This window comes from Odocoileus virginianus, unplaced genomic scaffold (genome assembly GCF_023699985.2).
Source record: "Odocoileus virginianus isolate 20LAN1187 ecotype Illinois unplaced genomic scaffold, Ovbor_1.2 Unplaced_Contig_3, whole genome shotgun sequence".
NCBI lineage: Eukaryota > Metazoa > Chordata > Mammalia > Artiodactyla > Cervidae > Odocoileus > Odocoileus virginianus.
This window is the reverse complement of record NW_027224320.1, coordinates 2,574,904-2,598,047: the sequence shown is the minus strand read 5'-3', so window position 1 is coordinate 2,598,047 and position 23,144 is coordinate 2,574,904. Positions and strand designations below refer to the sequence as shown.

The 23,144-nt window shown below is 38.9% G+C and overlaps 1 long non-coding RNA gene across 2 annotated transcripts in view; it reads right to left on the bottom strand.

Annotated features, from left to right (window-relative positions):
* Window positions 1–23,144, bottom strand: part of LOC110124168 (uncharacterized) — a 42,547-nt gene that overhangs the window by 13,085 nt on the left and 6,318 nt on the right. Inside the window, exon 4 of one of the 2 annotated variants that reach the window (XR_011486289.1) lies at window positions 11,042–12,307. The exons of the other annotated variant lie outside the window; for it this stretch is intronic. This is a non-coding gene — a long non-coding RNA (uncharacterized lncRNA). Of the gene's footprint in view, window positions 1–11,041; window positions 12,308–23,144 lie in introns of those variants that run through there. 2 annotated transcript variants of the gene reach the window in all.

The following is a 23,144-nucleotide window of genomic DNA, read 5'->3' as shown; positions in this document are numbered from 1 at the left end:
GTATAATGTATCACCTTCACTTCCATTGTTGCTATCCTCTTTTATAGAGTAGGAATGAACAGAAAGGATCTGGCAGGAGAGAGTGACAATATGCCATGTATGTGGGTTTGGACTGTGGGTGCACTAGAAAACACATTCCACCTTGTGGCACATTCTAGCTGGAGAACTGGGAAGAGAAAAATGGAGAAAGAGCCTGAAAAGTCAAGGAAGCAAATCACTACCACCCAGCTGTCAGTGACGGGTACAGGGCATCTGAAGACAGATGAACTTCAGGAGAATGAAAAAGAAACCTGAGCACGGTCGAAAATGTTAACAGCGGCAGTTTCCTAAAACACATGGGTGAGAATTATCTACTGTTTTTACAGATTTCAAGAATTGCGAAGTATAGCTCAGGATGGTTGCTTACACATGGCTGGGTATTTACAGCATCGATATTTTTACATCTATTCTGTGAAAAATCAAAACAAGAGTAATCATTATTCCAAACACAAAGGAAAACCCAGAGGTACTTTATCACAAACCCAAAAAGTCCTACATGAGAATGGGTCTGGTTTACTTGCTTCAGAGTTTTTACCATTTTTTTTTTTTAGAGTTTTTACTTTATCATCCTCTTCTTTGTACTTCAGTAAAAAAAAAGATCAGTTCACATTTCTCTCATAATAAATTCACAAGATATAGTTTGGAAAAAATATCTAAAACTCAAGCATAGAGGTCAGGGCAGATGAAAATTTTTTGTTCCAAATTTTCCTTCTAATGAAATGGGTTCTGGCATATCCGAAATTAAAGGGAACAGATATTTTTAAAAAGAATAACCTATGGAGAAAAGAGAAGGAGACACAAAGTCTTTCTCCTCACCAAATACTGTTGATTCTACGTTAGGTCTCCAGTAGACAGGCAGGGGACACGTCTACCATCAGCACTATGTTTTCTTTATTTTTTATGTAATCGCAGCCTCATTTTCACTGTCCTCTGATTTGAAATTCCCTGATTGCTGGAGCATAGTCCTATCTACATTAATTTGAAACTCATGAAGGTAAAACTGGGACAAGAAAGATCTTCATGAGAAAAAAGTGGTAAATATTTTGTAGGAATGTGAGGTTAAACTCTCTTTACAAAGTCATGTTTCAAACAAAGAATCTGGTTTTCTTCTAAATGCTTTTTTTTTTTTTTTTTTAATAACCCAAACCCCACAGGGCACTTATTTTTAAAAGCTCTAATTGATTTATGAAAATGAGAGAAATGAAACTGAGCATATTTAATGAAAACCCAGTCAGAGCTAAAAATTTGTTCCTTTAAGAAAAATATGATTATATTAGTAATACTCTAACATAACAGTATAATCTCTTCCTTGAGAACTGAAATAGCGAGTAAATAAAAGTAATTTTATTCAGGGGAAAAATACATATCAACAATTAACTAATTTAGTATTTCACATGAAAAAACCCATTAATTTTGTGAGTCACCAACTTAAAGGACTAACTACACTAACAAGAACATTTCTCCACTCCACTAAAGAGAAAACCATCCTCTGACCTGGGAGATGGTTAGAGTAGAATGGTTCATCTAAAAAAAAATCACTATTAGACCAAATTTGCCTCTTTCTCTAGCCTGCCTACAAGCCCATCCATGCACTGGTTCTAAGTGTGTGGAACAAAGAGGCACTTACCCATGGATGTGTGGGGTGATCTGAGTATGTGAAAGGGACTGGAACAATTTCAAGGCAAGGATGTCATTAGCTCATCTCTCTGTAGGCCTGTAATTTTAGTGTCTAGAAAGGTGACAAGATCCAGCTGGGGACAAAAGAACCATGCTGTCCCCAGTGGAACATTTTACTTGTCTATTAATTTTAATTCATTCTCTCCAGGAAAATAAATATCCGGGAAGATCTGTACTCAAAACTTTTCTGTAAATTCCCTTGCCACATATGAGTGGAAGGATCAAAAAGGTAACAGTCATGGTAGAAAATACTAGTTCTCTCATTTTGATCCTAAGATCGAATTAAAATAATCCCATTTCAACTCTGTAATGTCCTTCTCCGGGGTGAGAGATTCCTGATCCCTCCAGTGAGTTCCAGTGGTTCTAAGTGTCCTCCACCTAGAGTATGAGATGGACACCCTCACCCTTAGGTCAGTTCTCACATGGGGCATGTATTACCAGATTCTGAGTATTAGTACTCATATAGTTCGTGATTTCAAAACCTTCATTTATGTTTTAAGCTGTGAGTCAATCTGAAAAGCGAACTGAAAGGAAATAAAAGGAAAAATAGGAAAAAAGAGGTAGAGCTAGAGGTTCAGAGCTGAGGTAACAACAGGCATGTTGGACATAATTAAAGCTGAGGGGTCGCCCGCCTCAACTCAACTGTGTGAGGAACCTGAATGAGCTGGCCCTCCTCCTAACAGAGGCAGCCAAGAGTCTGCACTTTCTCTGGAGTAAACAATATCAAATTATGCTTCAGTCTCAAATGTAGTTTACACAAAACTATATAAACAACTATAAAACGTGACAAAATGGGGCCCCGTAACTTATAATCAAAAGAAAACATAATCTCTGGAAGCAGACCCAACCATGCTCTAGGCATTAGAATTAGGAGACAGTGCCTTAAAACAAGTGGGGCTTCCCAGGTGACGCAGTGGTAAAAAATTCGTCTGCCAATGCAGGAGATGTAAGAGATGTGGGTTCAATCCTGGGTTGGGAAGATTCCCTGGAATAGGAAATGGCAACCCACTCCAGTATTCTTGCCTGAAAAATTCTGTGGACAGAGGAGCCTGGCAGGCTACAGTCCATGGGATAGCAGGGTCGCAAAGACAGAGCAACTGAGCGCGTACACACACACACACACACACACACACACACATGAACACAACTACATCAATATTTTAAAGGTTGGAGGAGATACAACAGATGAAAAGATTGTTTCTGTAGAGACATGAAAACCTAAAAGGAACTAAATAGAAATGTAAGAAATAATATATATATATATATATATATATATATATAATGTCTACAATCTAAAATTTCAAATGGGAGGATTGGACACCACAGAGAAAAGCTTCAAGGAACTTCAGAACAAGTTAACAGACATCCAAACTCATTTAGGGAAGGAAAATATTTTTTCAATGAAATAAGCATAAATAGGGTAATAAGCATTCTATAATATGTGTTATTAGATTCTCTGAAAGAAAAGAAAATACTGGGAGAAAATAATGGTCAAAGTTTTCCCAAATATGACATAGACCGAGAATCTGAACAAACGCTAAGAAAAACAGAAAGAAAACAAGCCCTCAGGGACTTCCCTGGTGGTCCAGTGGTTAAGACTCTGCCTTGCAATGCAGGGGACGTGGGTTTGATCCCTGGCTGGGGAGCCAGGACCCCACAGGCTGCGGAGAAACGAAGCCCACGTGGGGAAACTACTGACTCCGAGGGCCACGACTAGGGAGCCCACGAGCACGCAGTGTAGGTCCCGCCGCCGCCGCCGAGACGCGACGCAGCCACACAAGTGAATGATGAATGTTAGAAAAGGGAACAAGACTCAGCACAGCGCAGTGAAACTGCTCAAAAGCAAAGAGAAAAGGGAAAGCCTTAAAAGCAGCCAAAACGACAGACATTTTAAAAAGATGAAAAATGACAAAACTCAGAGACGTCAGCCTATCAAAAATTCTGCAATGAGAAGACAATGAAACATTATCTGAAAAGTTAAAATGCTTTCCTACAGATTTCCATATCTAGTGAAGATCCTATCTGAAGACGAGAACAATATTCTTTATAAGTATAAAAGTTGAGAGAGCTAATCACTAGCATAAACAAATAAATGATATATAAACACATATAACAGAAGGTTCTTGAGGATGTAATCAAGAAATAAGTGATTGAAACATGGATCCACAGGTAGAAATAAAGAATAAAAATGACAAATATGTAAAGAATACAAAAAAATCTAATGACTGTTTAAAGCAAAAAGAACAATAGATTGTGGGATTGATAACATTTGTAGAACTAAAATATAGGACAAAGGATAGAGGGGAGTATAGGTGCAAAAATCCTTAACAAAATGCTAGCAACTCAAATCCACCAATGCATAAAAAGATATAAACAGCAGGACTAAGTGGATTCATTCCCACCTAGGGTGGGTCAACATTTGAAAATCAGTGATCATAATCCATTATATCAACTGAGAAAAAGAAAACATCATATATAATAACTATATCAACAGATGCAGAAAACACATTTGACAAAATCCAACACCCACTCTTGATAAAAGAAAAAAAAAAAAAAGAACTCAACAAACTAACATGAGAGGGGGAGTTCCTTTTCCTGATAAAGAGCAACTACCAAACATGTACCGTTAACATCATACTTAAAGGTAAGATGTCTTCCCTCTAAGATCAGAAACAAGGTAAGATAATAACACCCTTTTACACATTCAGTAGGATATATGAAATTATATACGAAACAACAAAAATGTGGCAAGGATGTTAATCAGCTAGAAGTCTCAGAAATCACTGGTGGGAATGTAAAATGATACGATGACTCTGGAAGGTTGCAGCAGTTTCTTATTGAGTCAAACATAAACCTATCCTTTTGCTCGGTAATTCTACATATTAATATGCATTTATCCCAGAAAAATGCAAAACATCCACACACACACACAAAAGACTTGTACATTCATGACAGCATTCACGGTAGACAACAGTTGGAAACAATCCAAGTGTCCTTGAAGAAGTGAATAAATGAACAAATTGTTATTTTACTTCAGTGCAATACTGCTCAACAATCCAAGTGACAGAACTACTTCCACAGGCATTGTTATGCCAAATAAAAGAAGCCAGACTCACCGAGTAAATACTGCCCGATGTCATATATTCCAGTGAAGTCAAGAGTTGACCTAAGGTGAGAATGAAACCACAATAGTGCTGCCTGTAGAATATAGAGGGACTAATTGTGCAGGCACTTGAGCAAGTAAAAGAACAAGTCTTCTGGGAAAGTGGAAATACTGTATACTGTGATTGGCTTGGAGGTTTCACAAGTGCTTCCATTTGTTAAAATTGTATGGATAAGGTTTGTACATTTAAACAATAAATTGAAACCACTAGTGGAGGTGATGGAATTCCAGTTGAGCTATTTCAAATCCTGAAAGATGATGTTGTGAAAGTGCTGCACTCAAATTTGGAGAACTCAGCAGTGGCCACAGGACTGGAAAAGGTCGGTTTTCATTCCAATCCCAAAGAAAGGCAATGCCAAAGAATGCTCAAACTACCACACAATTACTCTTGCATGGAGAATCCCATGGAGGGAGGAGCCTGGTAGGCTACAGTCCACGACCTCGTACACGACTGAGCGACTTCACTTTCACTTTCACACACTAGTAAAGTGATGCTTAAAATTCTCCAAGCCAGGCTTCAGCAATATGTGAACCGTGAACTTCCAGATGTTTAAGCTGGATTTAGAAAAGGCAGAGGAACCAGAGATCAAATTGGCAACATCTGTTGGATCATCGAAAAAGCAAGAGAGTTCCAGAAAAACATCTATTTCTTCTTTATTGACTATGCAAAAGCCTTTCACTGTGTGGATCACAATAAACTGTGGAAAATTCTGAAAGAGATGGGAATACCAGACAACCTGACCTGCCTCTTGAGAAACCTGTATGCAGGTCAGGAAGTGACAGTTAGAACTGGACATGAAACAACAGACTGGTTCCAAATAGGAAAAGGAGTATGTCAAGGCTGTATATTGTCACCCTGCTTATTTAACTTATATGCAGAGTACATCATGAGAAACTCTGGGCTGGAGGAAGCACAAGCTGGAATCAAGATTGCCAGGAGAAATATCAATAACCTCAGATATGCAGATGACACCACCCTTATGGCAGAAAGTGAAGAAGAACTAAAGAGTCTCTTGATGAAGGTGAAAGAGGAGAGTGAAAAAGTTGGCTTAAAGCTCAACATTCAGAAAACCAAGATCATGGCTTCCGATCTCATCACTTCATGGCAAATAGATGGGGAAACAGTAGCTGATTTTATTTTGTTTAGGCTCCAAAATCACTGCAGATGGTGATTGCAGCCATGGAATTAAAAGATGCTTACTCCTTGGAAGGAAAGTTATGACCAACCTCAGTTCAGATCAGTTCAGTTCAGTCACTCAGTCGTGTCCGACTCTTTGCGACCCCATGAATCGCAGCACGCCAGGCCTCCCTATCCATCACCAACTCCCAGAGTTTACTCAAACTCATGTCCATCGAGTTGGTGATGACATCTAGCCATCTCATTCTCTATCGTCCCCTTCTCCTCCTGCCCCCAATCCCTCCCAGCATCAGGGTCTTTTCCAATTGAGTCAACTCTTCGCATCAGGTGGCCAAAGTATTGGAGTTTCAGCTTCAGCATCAGTCCTTCCAATGAACACCCAGGACTGATTTCCTTTAGGATGGACTGGTTGGATCTCCTTGCAGTCCAAAGGACTCTCAAGAGTCTTTCTCCAACACCACAATTCAAAAACATCAATTCTTCGGAGCTCAGCTTTCTTCACAGTCCAACTTTCACATCCGTACATGACCACTGGAAAAACCATAGCCTTGACTAGGCGGACCTTTGTTGGCAAAGTACTGTCTCTGCTTTTTAATATGCTATCTAGGTTGGTCATAACTTTCCTTCCAAGGAGTAAGCGTCTTTTAATTTCATGGCTGCAATCACCATCTACAGTGATTTTGGAGCCTAAAAAAATAAAATCAGCCACTGTTTCCACTGTTTCCCCATCTATTTGCCAGGAAGTGATGGGACCAGATGCCATGATCTTAGTTTTCTGAATGTTAAGCTTTAAGCCAACTTTTTCACTCTCCTCTTTCACCTTCATCAAGAGACTCTTTAGTTCTTCTTCACTTTCTGCCATAAGGGTGGTGTCATATGCATATCTGAGGTTATTGATATTTCTCCTGGCAATCTTGATTCCAGCCTGTGCTTCCTCCAGCCCAGAGTTTCTCATGATGTATACTCTGCATATAAGTTAAATAAGCAGGGTACTACACATGGACATCACCAGATGGTCAACACCGAAATCAGATTGATTATATTCTTTGCAGCCAAAGATGGAGAAGCTCTATACAGTCAGCAAAAACAAGACTGGGAGCTGACTGTGACTCAGATCATGAACTCCTTATTGCCAAATTCAGACTTAAATTGAAGAAAGTAGGGAAAACCACTAGACCATTCAGGTATGACCTAAATCAAATCCCTTATGATTATACAGTGGAAGTGAGAAATAGATTTAAGGGACTAGATCTGATAGAGTGCCTGATGAACTATGGATGGAGGTTTGTGACACTGTACAGGAGACAGGGATTAAGACCATCCCCATGGAAAAGAAATGCAAAAAAGCAAAATGGCTGTCTGAGGAGGCCTTACAAATAGCTGCGAAAAGAAGAGAAGTGAAAAGCAAAGGAGAAAAGGAAAGATACACCCATTTGAATGCAGAGTTTCAAAGAATAGCAAGGAGAGATAAGAAAGCCTTCCTCAGTGATCAGTGCAAAGAAATAGAGGAAAACAACAGAATGGGAAAGACTAGAGATCTCTTCAAGAAAATTAGAGATACCAAGGGAACATTTCATGCAAAGATGACCAACCTAGACAGCATATTAAAAAGCAGAGACATTACTTTGCCAACAAAGGTCAGTCTAGTCAAGGCTATGGTTTTTCCAGTGGTCATGTATGGATGTGAGAGTTGGACTATAAAGAAAGCTGAGCTCCGAAGAATTGATGCTTTTGAACTGTGGTGTTGGAGAAGACTCCTGAGAGTCCCTTGGATTGCAAGGAGATCCAACCAGTGCATCCTAAAGGAAATCAGTCCTGACTATTCATTGGAAGGACTGATGCTAAAGCTGAAATTCCAATACTTTGGCCACCTGATGCAAAGAGCTGACTCATTGGAAAAGACCCTGATGCTGGGAAAGATTGAGGGCAGGAGAAGGGGACAACAGAGGATGAGATGGTTGGATGGTATCACTGACTCAATGGACATGGGTTTGGGTGAACTCTGGGAGTTGGTGATGGACAGGGAGGCCTGGTGTGCTGCAGTTCATGGGGTCACAAAGAGTCGGACACAACTGAGCGACTGAATTGAACTGAACTGAAAATGAACTGTAAAGTGGTGATGAATATTGGGATGGTGGGCAGTGGATGAAGATGCAAATGACAGAAAGAGCATAACTATCAAAGCTGTTAATGAGCGCTCACTGAATTATTCTGCAGGTTTTACATTTTAAATCTTCTATAATAAATTGTTAAAATAACATCAACACTGGAATGCAAGAATAATAAAGAAAAAACTGAGAATGATTTTTTTCATTTCCAGGTCAGATCTTTGGAATTGTCTTGGTTAATGTCAAAAAGTGAGACAAGATTTTTTTTTTTTTTGCTCAAACTTTGGAAAATAAGCAGAAAGTAGGCTTCTCATGATTTTAATTACTTCCTTACAGACAGTGCACAAGAAAAAGCCCAAGGCAGCTGACTGGCATGTCTGCTGTGTGGCATCTGGCTGACACGGTTGGGGCAGAGAACCTACTGGTTCTGCATGTGTGGTTACCACTCCCACTCCCGTTCATGGTCTCCCCTTGTTGTTCAGTGTGTCTGACTAGCAACCACAGATGAAGTTTCTACATTTCCGAACACAGACAGCAAGTGCAGACCTAAGTGGTGGACCTCACCGGTCATGGTCTGTGTTAGTCCACACAGTGCTGAAAGACATGTGGTTTTATGGTCCTTTATTATGAAGACTCAGTTTATCAAATATCAGCGGTATGTACTTAGTCTAGGTAAAGTGAGAGTGAACTCCTTCAGTCGTGTCCAACTCTTTTCGACCCCATGGACTGCAGCCTGCCAGGCTGCTCCATCCATGAGGTTTCCAAGCAAGACTACAAGAGTGGCTGCCATTTCCTTCTCCAGGGGCCTTCCCGATGCAGGGATAGAACCCGGGTCTCCTGCATCGCAGGCAGACTCTTTACCATCTGTAGGTACATAGCAATTTTTTTCCTGAGCATTTTAATTTTCTTTTTTAACTTCTTTGAATGGGCAGAAACTGGTCTTTTTTTCTGGTTCCCTTCCTAATGAATTTAATTGAAAAAGAAAAGCTAAGAGTCACTCAAGATCCAACTGTGTGGAATTTTTGCTTTTACAAACTGTGCCACTGAATTCTGCGGTACTTCTACTGCCAGAAAATGTACTGACAGCTCCACACTGGATGATAACAATATAGTTCTCACTTGTTGCTCCAGAAGAATCAGGAGCTGGGTTTCTCAGTGCCTCGGTCACAGAATGCAAAGCGTTCCCAAATCTTTTCAGAATGTGTATTCCACCTCAGAAAGGGCCATTAACATACAGGGGATGGGTCTTTATATCACATTTTGGGGCTAATTTAGGAAATCGTGGAAAACGAAAAGAAATTGGCTCCAAAGGGTTTCTGCTGCCTTCACCTATGGCCATAGGGATCCTTTAAATCTTATTTAATCTGAAACTAGGCTTCCCTGGTGTTTCAGTTGGTAAAGAATTCGCCTGCAATGCAGGAGACCCAAGTTTGATCCCTGGGTTGGGAAGATCTCCTGGAGAAGGAAACAGCTACTCACTTCATATTCTTGCCTGAAGAATTCCCATGGACAGAGGAGCCTGGTGGACTACAGTTCATGGGGTCACAAAAGTTGGACACAACTTAGCAACTAATCCAGTATGAAACTGATAGAATAGGAATCATGGAATAAAAGGACAATAACACCCAGAAACCATGTGCCCTCCTGACAATCAACCCCAGGAAGAAGGTGCCCATCAGACCTTGTGGGGACAGCACACACAGAGCCACCGTGAACTCATGTGAGGCACCAGAAACCTCTCACCCCCGAGAGTGACATTACAAAGTCTGGAGTGAGATAACACTAATTTGATCTCAGGATGAAAATGAGAGAACTTGGTTCTGTGACCTTTCGCCCCTCCACGCAGATGTGGCAAGGGAATGGGTGGAAAAGTTTTGAGCTCAAATCTTCCCAGCTTGTTATTTTCCAAGAGAGAATCAAGTCAAGGGACAAGTAAAACGTTCCACTGGGGACACGATGGTTCTGTTGTCCCCAGCCAGATCTTGTCACATTTCTACAGACACTAAAATTACAGGCCTGCAGAGAGATGAGGTAATGACATCCTTGCCTTAAAACTGTGCGGGTCCTTCTCACATACACAGATCACCCCACACGCATCTGGGTAAGTGCCTCTTTATTCCACACACTTAGATTTGGTGCGTGGGTAGGATCTAGACAGGGCATGGAAGGAGGAAATCAGGTCTACAGTGAGGCTTTTTGGTAGCCTCAGTTTAGGCATCCAGCTAGCCATCTACCACAGTTCAGAGGACTGCTTTGTCTACAAGGCAATATGAACATTCTAAATATACTTATCATTTAATTTGATGACTCATAAAAATTACTTGATTCTCAAATGACTAGTCAGTTAATTTTAGGTACCCATTCAATTTTTCTGAATAAAATGACTTTCACTTGTTAACTGTATCAGTTCTCAAGTTACATATTATATTATCTGCTAATTTTAGACTGAAATTTTACTAATTCATATTTATACTCATCATGAAAGGGTAAATTTTAGCTCTGGTTTTTAATTAAACATACTCAGTTTAATTCTCTTCTAGAAGCAACTAAAACTATTTATTGTGTCTTCTGTAGTTGGTATAATCTTTAAAATTTAGATTCCTTATGAGGAAAGTTGGTTCTTTGTTCAAAAAATTGTTTCATAAAGAGACTTTAACCTTGCACAACTATAAAATATTTACAGTATTTTTTCATGAATACTTTTTTTGTCTTGGTTTTAATACCACAGATGTCAATGGTGTCAGCACTTAAACCTATGTTTTAGCAGCTAGAAAACTTCAAATCACAGAACAGTGAAAGCGAGGCTGCAATTATATTAAAAATTAAGAAAATAAAGTGATGATGATGATAGAGATTTCCTATGTTTGTCTAAGGATATTATCTTCCAGAAACTTGTAAGGAGAAAGACTATTTGGATCCATTTGTTTATCTTTAATCCATATATTATTTCATATTCATTAAAAGATTTCCATTGGTAATGGATATGCCAGAACAAATTTCATTAGGAAGAAAATTATAACCCTTATCTCTATGCTTGGGTTTTACATTTTCTTTTTCTTTTCTTTGTGATTTTTCAATTGAGGCATAATTGACACACACTATATTAGTAATTTATATTTGTATATGTTGTAAAATGATCACCATAGTAAGTCTAGTTAACATGCATCACCGTAAATATTTACAGAAATATTTTTTACCTGTGGTGGGAACTACATTTTACTTTTCAAACTGTATCTTATCATACATTTATAGTAAACAGATAAATGTGAACCAATCTCCCTTCTACTAAATCTCCTTCCCTACTAAAATACCAAGATTGTGATGATAGATGAAAGTGAAAGCAGTTTAGCAAGAAAGACTTTCTGCTCTTATTTTGCCATTGGTTGATTAGGGAAACCAAGTCTTACACAGGACTCTTTGTATTCCTGAGGTTTGACAACTTAATATTTGTGACATGTAGTGCCTCTGGAGTTTTAATGTTCCTTTAATTGGAAAAATAATTACTCTTCTCATAATAGATAAAAAATATTTACGCTATAAATACTGCGGTTCAAGTGAACACCTGAGATTGGACTTCACAATCCTTTCACTTAGGAAAATCAATAGATCATTCTCGCCCATGTTTTCTGAGAAATAGCTGCCATCCATCAACTCACATACTCCCCAGGTTTTTCTTCCTCATTCTGGGGTTTATAAATGTCACAGATGCTCTGCACACCGCACTGACATCTAGCTGATGCTTGGGCTTTCCTGAGAGGGCTAGCTGGTTCTCTACAGTTCTCTTTGCAGTTTTCCAGCAACAGTTGTGCTTCAAGGTAGAGAATATACCCTCAAGGTAGAGAATATACCCAATATACCCGCAGCCCCAAACCCACTAGAATGGCACATGATCAACTGCATCTTATAAATGCCTTTGGACCATTTTAGCTTGATTTGTGGATGACAAATGTAATAACAAAGATGAAGCTGACTTATAAAATAATGATAAACCAAAATATACATGCTCTTTCACATGTCTCAGGCCAATTCCTAAGTGCTGACATTAAACATATTATTTACACATCATCTCCACCCTAATAAGTGTGCATTATTATGATCCTGTTGCAGATGAAAAAGTGCACGTCCTTTCTTCTCTTCTTTTATCCTGTGTCTATGAAATATTCAAATCCTCCAGGATGTTTTCTAAAAAAAAACCACTATGTTAGCACAGAAATGGCTACATATCTTCATAATGCAGTCAGTCCTCTGTATGTGTGGGTTTCATATCCACAGATTCAACCAACCAGGGTGGCAAATACTTTTTGTAACTCCAGAAAATTCCAAAAAGCAACACTTGAATTTGCCACATGCTGGCAACTAGTTACATAGCATTTACATTGTTTTAAGTATTATAAGTAACCTAGAGATAATTTGGGGCTTCCCTGGTAGCTCAACTGGTAAAGAATTTGCCTGCATGCAGGAGACTCCAATTCAATCCCTGGGTCGGGAAGATCCCCAGGGGAAGGGACAGGCTACCCACTCCAGTATTCATGAGCTTCCCTGGTGGCTCAGCTGGTAAAAAATCTGCCGGCAACACGGGATACCTGGGTTCGATCCCTGGGTCAGGAAGATGCCCTGGAGAAGGGAATGACAACGCACTCCAGTGCTCTTGCCTAGAGAGTCCCATGGACAGTGGAGTCTGGTGAACAGCCCACAGAGTTGCAAAGAGCTGGACACGACTGAGCGACTAAGCACAGCACAGCATGTCCAGAGCAAGTAAACATCAGAGAGCTTCTTGCTAAGTACCCGTGAAAATATTACAGCCCCATACTCCTGATGTACAGGTAACAGATCTGTGAAAATGTCTAAAGCCATTTTATGATGCTATGTACCTCATATTTATAAGGCTTGACTTAAATTAAATACTTGCATTGCACAGATAAAATATCCCTGTAGGCTATCACCAAATTCTTGAGTATAAACTGTATGCTTGGTCCTCCTGACTAGCGAGATAGCACTGCTTGCTTAAAGGACACCTGCATGCTTGAACTCCTGTATTGAAGTCCTATGAAAGAAACCTCCTTCAGGTTGGGGTGAACACCAGATTTCTAATTAAAACCTGCAAAGAAAACAACCCAGAATCTATTTAAACTGTTATATTTTACTCACCCTGGTACCACAAGTCAAAGGATGGAGAGAAAAGAAATCTGTTCCTGCTAATGATTGACAACTCAAAGAGTCATAAAGTATGTTTTCAGGTTAGATAATGAAATATATGTAGGATGTGAAGTTATCTTTGAGGATTCCAAGAAAAGAGCAACACTCCATCAGGGCCCTATGAACAGATATTTTTTAAATGGTCCACAGTTTTGGTAGTGATTCCCCCTCTCCCCTGAGGCAGGAGCAGAGCTTAGGAATTATTAAGAGAACTGTGCCAACTCTCCCAAGTCACATGTATGAGGAACTACATAATACTAAAAACAGTATCTAACATTTCTATAGAGACTCTTACACATCACACACTCTTCTCCAGTTGGCATGCTTCATCTGCTTATTCTCATAATATCTCTAGCATAGAGGTAATGTGGTTTACCATGTTCTACACAAGAGATAAATAATTGAGGATCAGACATAAAGTGGCTGCTTGGAGTCACACTTGTGCTCAATGTCCAATCACACATTTTATTTCAAGCTGCCTCTTCAGGGACCATGCCTCTCAACATTTAGTCTTTGTATATTTGGTCTGACAATCAGTAAACTAGTGGAAAGATAGAACTGAGATAAAACAACTCTGTGCATCGTGATCTAGTTAACACCCTTTGTTTAAGAGGACCTGATGTCCACCTGCAGGCATTTCTCCTCATTCTAATTCAACAAAAATGATAGAGCTCTTTTTATATATGTAGCATTATATCACGTTTCTGCAGATAAAAGGCAAACCATTTTTTACTATAGAGGAAATCTCAGGTACTATGCAAGTACAGCAATGAGATACACAAACCAGTGAAGCCTGGGAAGTAGTGAGACTAGAGAAATATTGGGGGTGGTATTTGGGCAGAGGGTAAGTGACGCAGTCTTGTGTACTGATTAGTGGTAAAGTATAAATTGGGATCAACCCACCTACTTATTTTTAATATTCATTAATTTATGTAGCTGCACCTGGTCTTGGTTACGGCATGCAAACTCTTAATTATGGCACGTGGGATCTAGTTCCCTGACCAGGGATGGAACCCGGGCCCCCTGCATTGGGAGCTCAGAGTCTTAGCCAGTGGACCACCAGGGGAGTCCAACCCACCCATTCAGATGGTGGCAAGAGTGCCAGCTGAGGGGGTTGATACTGATCATATTTGTGAAGAAGAGTTTTTCTTGAGTTTCTCCACAGGTATTTACTACGTGCTTATTTTCCTCCACAAAGATGAATAAAAATAGACTTTCCAGTTTCATTGACATAAGAAATGCCTTTTTCTCTGAAGTTGCCATTGGGATCTTGGCCAACACCATCCTTCTTCTCTTCCATGCCCACAACTTCCTTCTTGAGCACAGACCCAAGTCCACTGACCTGACCATTGGTCACTTGGCCCTAATCCACATAGTCATGCTACTAACCGTGGCATTTATGGCTACAGACACCTTTGGGTCTCAGAAAACTTGGGATGACATCAAATGTAAATTGGTTGTCTACCTGTACAGTTTGATGAGGGGCCTCTCCATTTGTACCACCTGCCTGCTGAGTGTCCTCCAGGCCATCACCCTCAGCCCCAGAAACTCCTGTTTGGCAAAGTTCAAACTTCAATCATCCCATCACAACCTGTATTGCATTCTCTTCCTGTGGGTCTTCAACATGTTCATTAGTGGTTACTTCTTAGTGTCCACTGTTGCCACCCCCAATGTGACCTCAGCCCATCTTCTACATGTCACTGAATCCTGCTCACTTCGCCCCATGATTCACTTCCTTAGGTACGTGCAGTTTGTACTGAGGACCTTACAAGACGTCTGCTTGTTGGGGCTCATGGCCCTCTCAAGTGGATACATGGTGACACTCTTGTACAGGCATAAGAGGCAGACTCAGCATCTTCACAGCACCAAGCTTTCTCCAAAAGCATCCCCGGAAGAAAGGGCCACCCAGACCATTCTGTTGCTCATGAGTTTCTTTGTGGTCATGTACTTTTTGGACATAACTGTCTCTTGGTTCTCAAGAATGTTGTGGAATATCAACTCTGTGCGTATGTGTGTCCAGATGCTTGTGGCAAATGGCTATGCTAGCATCAGTCCTTTGGTGCTAATCGGTACTGAAAAACGAATAATCGAGGTCTTAAAATACACACGGGTGAAATGACATTAAATATGTAATTATTCTGCAGTCAAAGTGAAAGTTGCTAAGTCATGTCCAACTCTTTGCGACCCCATGGACTGTAGCCCACCAGACTCCTCTGTCCATGGGATTCTCCAGACAAGAATACTGGAGTGGGTAGCCATTTCCTTCTCCAGAGGATCTTCCCAATCCAGGGATCGGACATGGATCTCCTACATTGAAGGCAGATTCTTTACCATTGGTGCCACCCGGGAAGCCCATTCTGCAATGAATGAACCATTTAAAAGATGATTTAAGGTACTGACTTCAAAATTATTTTTTTTAATGCACCACATCCTCTTTATTTTCATTTATTTATTTATTTATTTTTGGAGGCTAATTACTTTACAATATTGTATTGGTTTTGCCATACATTGACATGAATCTGCCACAGGTGTACATGTGTCCCCATCCCATCCCTCTGGGTCATCCCAGTGCACCAGCCCCGAGCACCCCGTATCATGCCTTGAACCTGGACTGGCGATTCGTTTCATATATGATAATATACATGTTTCAGTGCCATTCTCCCCAACCATCCCACCCTCGCCACCTCCCATAGAGTACAAAAGACTGTTCTATACATCTTGTCTCTTTTGCTGTCTCGCATACAGGGTTATCGTTACCATCTTTCTAAATTCCATATATATGCGTCAGTATACTGTACTGGTGTTTTTCTTTCTGGCTTACTTCACTCTGTATAATGGGCTCCAGTTTCATCCACCTCATTAGAACTGATTCAAATGAATTCTTTTTAATGGCTGAGTAATATTCCATTGTGTATACGTACCATAGCTTCCTCATCCATTCGTCTGCTGATGGGCATCTAGGTTGCTTCCATGTCCTGGCTATTATAAACAGTGCTGCAATGAACATTGGGGTGCACGTGTCTCTTTCAGATCTGGTTTCCTTGGTGTGTATGCCCAGGAGTGGGATTGCTGGGTCATATGGCAGTTCTATTTCCAGTTTTTTAAGAAATCTCCACACTGTTCTCCATAGTGGCTGTACTAGTTTGCATTCCCACCAACAGTGTAAGAGGGTTCCCTTTTCTCCACACCCTCTCCAGCATTTATTGCTTGTAGACTTTTGAATAGCAGCCATTCTGACTGGCGTGTAATGGTACCTCATTGAGGTTTTGATTTGCATTTCTCTGATAATGAGTGATGCTGAGCATCTTTTCATGTGTTTGTTAGCCATCTGTATGTCTTCTTTGGAGAAATGTCTGCTTAGTTCTTTGGCCCATTTTTTGATTGGGTCATTTATTTTTCTAGAATTGAGCTGCAGGAGTTGCTTGTATATTTTTGAGATTAATTCTTTGTCAGTTGCTTCATTTGCTATTATTTTCTCCCATTCTGAAGGCTGTCTTTGTTCACCTTGCTTATAGTTTCCTTTGTTGTGCAAAAGCTTTTAAGTTTAATTAGGTCCCATTTTTTAATTTTTGCTTTTATTTCCAATATTCTGGGAGGTGGGTCATAGAGGATCCTGCTGTGATTTATGTCAGAGAGTGTTTTGCCTATGTTTTTCTCTAGGAGTTTTATAGTTTCTTGCCTTATGTTTAGATCTTAAATCCATTTTGAGTTTATTTTTGTGTATGGTGTTAGAAAGTGCTCTAGTTTTATTTTTTACAAGTCATTGACCAGTTTTCCCAGGACCACTTGTTAGAGAGATTGTCTTTTCTCCATTGTACATTCCTGCCTCCTGACTTCACTGTGATGACCCAGTGTACAGTCTGCTCTCTGGGTTCACTGAAACATGTGGACTCAGGCTTTCTCTGTTTAGTGTCTTCACTTTGTACATGTAGCTCACACATAATGGCAGGTCATTTAACAATGTATCTAATTGAGATAATTCATGAGTTTCATTCAAATCCCAGTCTTAAGAACTAAACCCCTTACCCAGTAACAAACTGTAAAGTGAGAGAAAGGATATCAGTGACTGTCTGGGAATGCATGAGGGGAAAAAGAAAAGCAGAGTAAGATTTTAAAATGGCATGAAGAAAATTTGGGGGATTGTGACAGTTGTTTTACATGTCTAATACACATTGAAAAGAATCCACTGGTATGCTTCAAATTCGTACAGTTTACTATACATCAGATAAATCAAACAAGGTGTTAAAAAACAAAGTGAAAGAAGAACAAAGACTGAAGACAGCACAAGGAAAGAAGTCATAAAGATCAGGCAGAAATAGAGCCAGAAAAAAAAGGTGTGGGGGGGAAGATTAATGAAACCAAAAGCATTTTTTTCTTAAAGATAAACAAAATTGGTAAGCTTTTCAGTTCAGTACAGTCGCTCAGTCACGTCTCTTTGTGACCCCACAGACTGCAGCACACCAGGCCTCTCTGTCCATCACCAACTCCCGGAGCTTGGCTCAAACTCAAGTTCATTGAGTCAGTGATGCCATCCAACCATCTCATCCTCTGTTGTTCCCTTCTCCTCCTGCCTTCAATCTTTTGCAGCATCGGGGTCTGTTCTAATGAGTCAGTTCTTCACATCAGGTCGCCAAATATTGGAGTGTCAGCTTCAGCATCAGTCCTTCCAATGAATAATCAGGACTGATTTCCTTTAGGATGGACTGGTTCGATCTCCTTGCTGTCCAAGGGACTCTCAAGAGTCTTCTCCAACACTACAGCATCAATTCTTTGGTACTCAGCTTTCTTTATAGTCAAACTCTCACATCCATACATGACTACTGGAAAAACCATAGCTTTGACTAGATGGACCTTTGTTGGCAAAGTAATGTCTGCTTTTTAATATGCTGTCTAGGTTGGTCATAGCTCTTCTTCCAAGGAGCAAGCGTCTTTAAACTTCATGGCTGCAGTCACCATCTGCAATGATTTTGGAGCCCCCCAAAATAAAGTCTTTCACTGTTTCCATTGTTTCTCCATCTATTTGCCATGAAATGATGGGACTGGATGCCATGATCTTTGTTTTTTGAATGTTGAGTTTTAAGCCAGCTTTTTCACTCTCCTCTTTCACTTTCATCAAGAGGCTCTTCAGTTCCTCTTCACTTTCTGCCATAAGGGTGGTGTCATCTGCGTATCTGAGGTTATTGATATTTCTCCCAGCAATCTTGATTTCAGCTTGTGCTTCATTCAGCCCAGCATTTTGCATGATGTACTCTGTGTATAAGTTAAACAAGCAGGGTGACAATATACAGCCTTGAGGTACTCCTTTCCCGATTTGGAACCAGTCTGTTGTTCCATGTCCAGTTCTAACTGTTGCTTCTTGACCTGCATATAGATTTCTCAGGAGGCAGGTAAGGTGGTCTGGTATTCCTATCTCTTTAAGAATTTTCCACAGTTTGTTGTGATCTACACAGTCAAAGGCTTTGGCATAATCAATAAAGCAGAAGTAGATGTTTTTCTGGAAACTCTCTTGCTTTTTCTATGATCCAACAGATGTTGGCAATTTGATCTCTGGTTCCTCTGCCTTTTCTAAATCCAGCTTGAACATCTGGAAGTTCACGGTTCACATACTGTTGAAGCCTGGCTTGGAGAATTTTGAGCATTACTTTACTAGCATGTGAGATGAGTGCAATTGTGCAGTAGTTTGAACATTCTTTGGCATTGCCTTCTTTGGGATTGGTAAGCTTTTAGGCACCCCTACTTAAAAAAAAGAGGGAGGACCCAAAAAAATGGAATAATTCATGATAAAGGAAAAGTTATAACTAATATCACAGAAACACAGAGTCATAAGAGAACTCTATAAACAGTCACATGATAATAAATTGGACAACCAAAAAGAAATAGATTTCTAGAAATGGATAATCTTCCAACAGTAAATCAGAACAAATAGACAATCTGAAAAGACTGATTACTATTATATGGTAATTATAGTAATCAAAAAACTCCTAACAGTGTCTGAGACCAGGACGCTTCACAGGGAACCTCCACCAAACTTTTAATGAGGAGCTACTACCTATTCTTTTCAAATGATTCAAAACTATTTGGGAGGAGGGAACACTCCCAAGTTCATTCTATGAGGCCACCATTATTACCTTATTACCAAAATCAGACAAAGGGATTACAAAAAAAGAAAATTATAGACCAATATCTCTGATAAATATAGATGTAAAAATCCTCAACAAAATATTAGCAAATCAAATTCAACAATACATTTAAAAAAAAATCATGCACCATGATCAAGGAGGATTATTTTCCCAGGGATGTAAGGACGGTTTGATATTCCAGAAATCAATCAATGTAGGACACCACATTAACAAAAGGACAGGAAAAAATCACACAATCATCTCAATAGATGCAGAAAAATCATTAGACAAAATTCAACATCCATTTATAATAAACTCTCCTATCAAACTGGGTATAGAGGGAACAAACCTCAATAAAATAAAGGTTATGACAAACCCATAGTTAGCATACTCAATGGTGAAAAGCTGAAATCTTTTTCTCTAAAATTAGAAACAAGATAAGGATGCCCACACCTGCTGCTTGTATTTAACATAGTATTAGAAGTCCTAGTGACAGCAATCAGACAAGAAATAAAAAGCACTCAGATTAGAAGGGAAGAAGTAAAGAAGCCACTATTTTCTGATGACATGATACTATCTAGAGAACACACTAGAGTTTCCATCAAAAAACTATTAGAACTAACAAATGAATTGGTAAAGTTGCAGGATACAAGATTAACATACAGAAACCTGTTATTTTTCTATACACAATAATGAACTATAGGAAGAGAAAGCAAGAAAACAATGCTGTTTAAAATTACATCAAAAAAATAATAAAATACCTAGGAATAAGCTTAACTGAGGAGGTGAAACACCTGTACTTTGGCAACTGTAAAATACTGATGAAGGAAACTGAAGATGATACAAAGAAATGGAAAGATATTCTGTCTTAACAAACTGGAAGAAATAATATTGTTAAAATGTTCATACTACTGAAAAGAATCTACAGATTTAATAGCATTCTTATCAAAATACCCATGATATTTTCTGCAGAATTAAAACAAGTAAGCCTTCAGAATTTTAATGTATACTAAGCCACAAAAGACCCTGCATAGCAAAGCAAACCTGGGGGAGAAAAGAAAGCTGGAGATTCGCTCCCTAACTTCAGACTATACTACAAGCTACAGTGATCAAAACTGCCTGGTGCAGGGACAAAATCAGACATACAGATCATAGACAGCTCAGAAATAAACCCATACGCCTACAGTCAATTAGTCTAGGACAAGGAGGCAAGAATACTCAATGGAGAAAAGACAGTTTCTTCAATAAGTGGTGCTGGGGAAACTGGACAGCTACATGTAAATGAATGAAATTAGAACATTTTCTCACACCATATACAAAAGTAAATTCAAAATTGATTATAGACTTAAATATAAGGCCTGAAATCACAAAAATTCTAGAAGAAAACACAAGCAGCATACTCTTTGATATTGGTCTTAGCAAAATAAATAAATAAATAAATGTGTATGTCTCCTCAGGTAAGGGAAACTAAAGCAAAAGTAAACAAACAGGACTATAAACTAAAAATATTCTGTGCAAAAAAACCAAAAAGACCACTCATTGAATAGGAGAAAATATTTGCCAATGCTATATCAGATAAAAGGTTAATATCCAAAATATACAAAGAACTCATACAACTCAACATCAAAAAATAAACAACCCAGTTAAAAAATGGGCAGAGGAACTGAATAGACATTTTCCCAAAGAAGACATTCCCAAAGATGGCCAACAGGCACAATGAAAGATGCTCAACATCCTCATTGTCAGACAAAGGCAAATCAAAATCATAAGATATCACCTCACACCTGGCTATTGTCAAAAACATAAAAAATAACAAGTGTTGGTGACGGTGTGTTCCCCCTCATGGTGGGAACGTAAATTGCTGCAGCCACTGTGGAAAACAGTATAGAGGTTCCTCAAAAAACTAAAAAGACAACTGCCCTAAGACCCAACAATTCCACTCCAAGGTATTTATCCAAAAAAGACACAAATACTAAGTAGAAAAGATATATGCACTTTATGTTCATTGCAGCATTATTTTTAGAATAACCAAGATATGGAAGTAACCTAAGTGTCCATGTGGTTTATATATACACAATAGCATTTTACTCAGCCGTAAAAAAAGAATGAAATCTTGCCATTTACAAGGCATGGTTGTACCAAGAACGGTATAGGTGAAATAAATCAGACATAGAAAATCAAATGCTGTATGATTTTAGTTATATGTGGAACCTAAAAAACAAAACAGATGAACAAACCTAACAAAACAGAAGCAGAATCATAGACATGGGAACAACAGGTGCTTGCCAGAGGGGAAGAGGTGGGGGGAAAGAGAAATAAGTGAGGGAAATAAGAGGTACAAGCTTGCAGTTACGAAATAAATGAGTCACAGGGATGAAATGTACAGTGTGGAGAATATAGTCAATAATTACATAATATCTTTGTATGGTGACAGATGGTAACTAGACTTATTGTGGTGATCATTTTGAAATGTATAGAAATATTAAATCATTGTGTTGTGCATCAGGAACTAACATAGTGCTGCAGGCCAACTGTACTGCAAAACTGAACAAACAAACTCATGAAACGAGATGAAATCTGTGGTTACTAGAGGTGAATGTGAGGAGAGGAAGTGTGAACGGGATGAAGGTACTTAAAAGGTATAAAATTTCAATTATAAGATAGGTAAGTACTTGAGATGTAATGTACAACATGATAATATAATTAATGCTGCTGTATGTTACATAGGAAAGTTGTTAAGAGAGTAAGAAGAGTTCCCATCACAAGGGAAACATTTTTTCCATTTCTTTAACTTTGTACTGTATGAAATGATGGATGTTCACTAAACTTACTGTGGTCATCATTTCATGCTGTATGTAACTGAAATCATTTGCTGTATACCTTAAATTTTTACAGTGCTGTGTGTCAATTATATCACAATAAAATTTGAAGAAAAGAAAAGATATTGGAAAACTTCCAAAATGTAAAGAGTAAACATAATAAATAACTTACTCTTACTATATTTCTAAAAATAAATAGACGATCATCATAAAACTACCCAAATGTGATTACAAACAAGGAATTTCATCAAACTTCAAACAGGAAAAATTAAAAGAAAACCATCCCTGGGCAGATCATGATTAAACTAAAGATAAAAAATAATAGATACTTATTGGGAAACAATGATTCAAATGACCATAGATTTCTCGTCAACAATAACAGACATCAAAAGACAGTGGAAGATATTTTTAAGAGCCACAAGGGAAAAAAAGAAGATGAGAAACCCTGTTTTATACCCAGAAACAATATATTTCAGGAAAAACAGTAAAATCAATTAATTAAAGAGGATCTGCCAACCAATCAGCTCCTGGAGGAATCTGAAGAACTTCATGCCGAAGGGATACATGGTACCTCAGAAATTAAAAGAGAGCACAGAAATGGTAAACACCTGGGTGCCTAGGAAAGATTACTTTTATCTCTTCTCAGATTTTCATTCTGAGAACAGTTTAAAGCAAAATGTGTAACACGGACTAGTGGGAGTTTCACTATATGTAATAAATGTAACAGCAATACCCTCAATAGGGTATTGAGGTTCTGAGAAATTACATGAAGTGCTACTATGTTAATTCTAAACTGATTGGAAAAATTAAATATGTATATTGTAATACCCTGGGCTATAGCAAATAAAAATGTTTGAAGACATATTGCCAAAATGTCATTTGTTA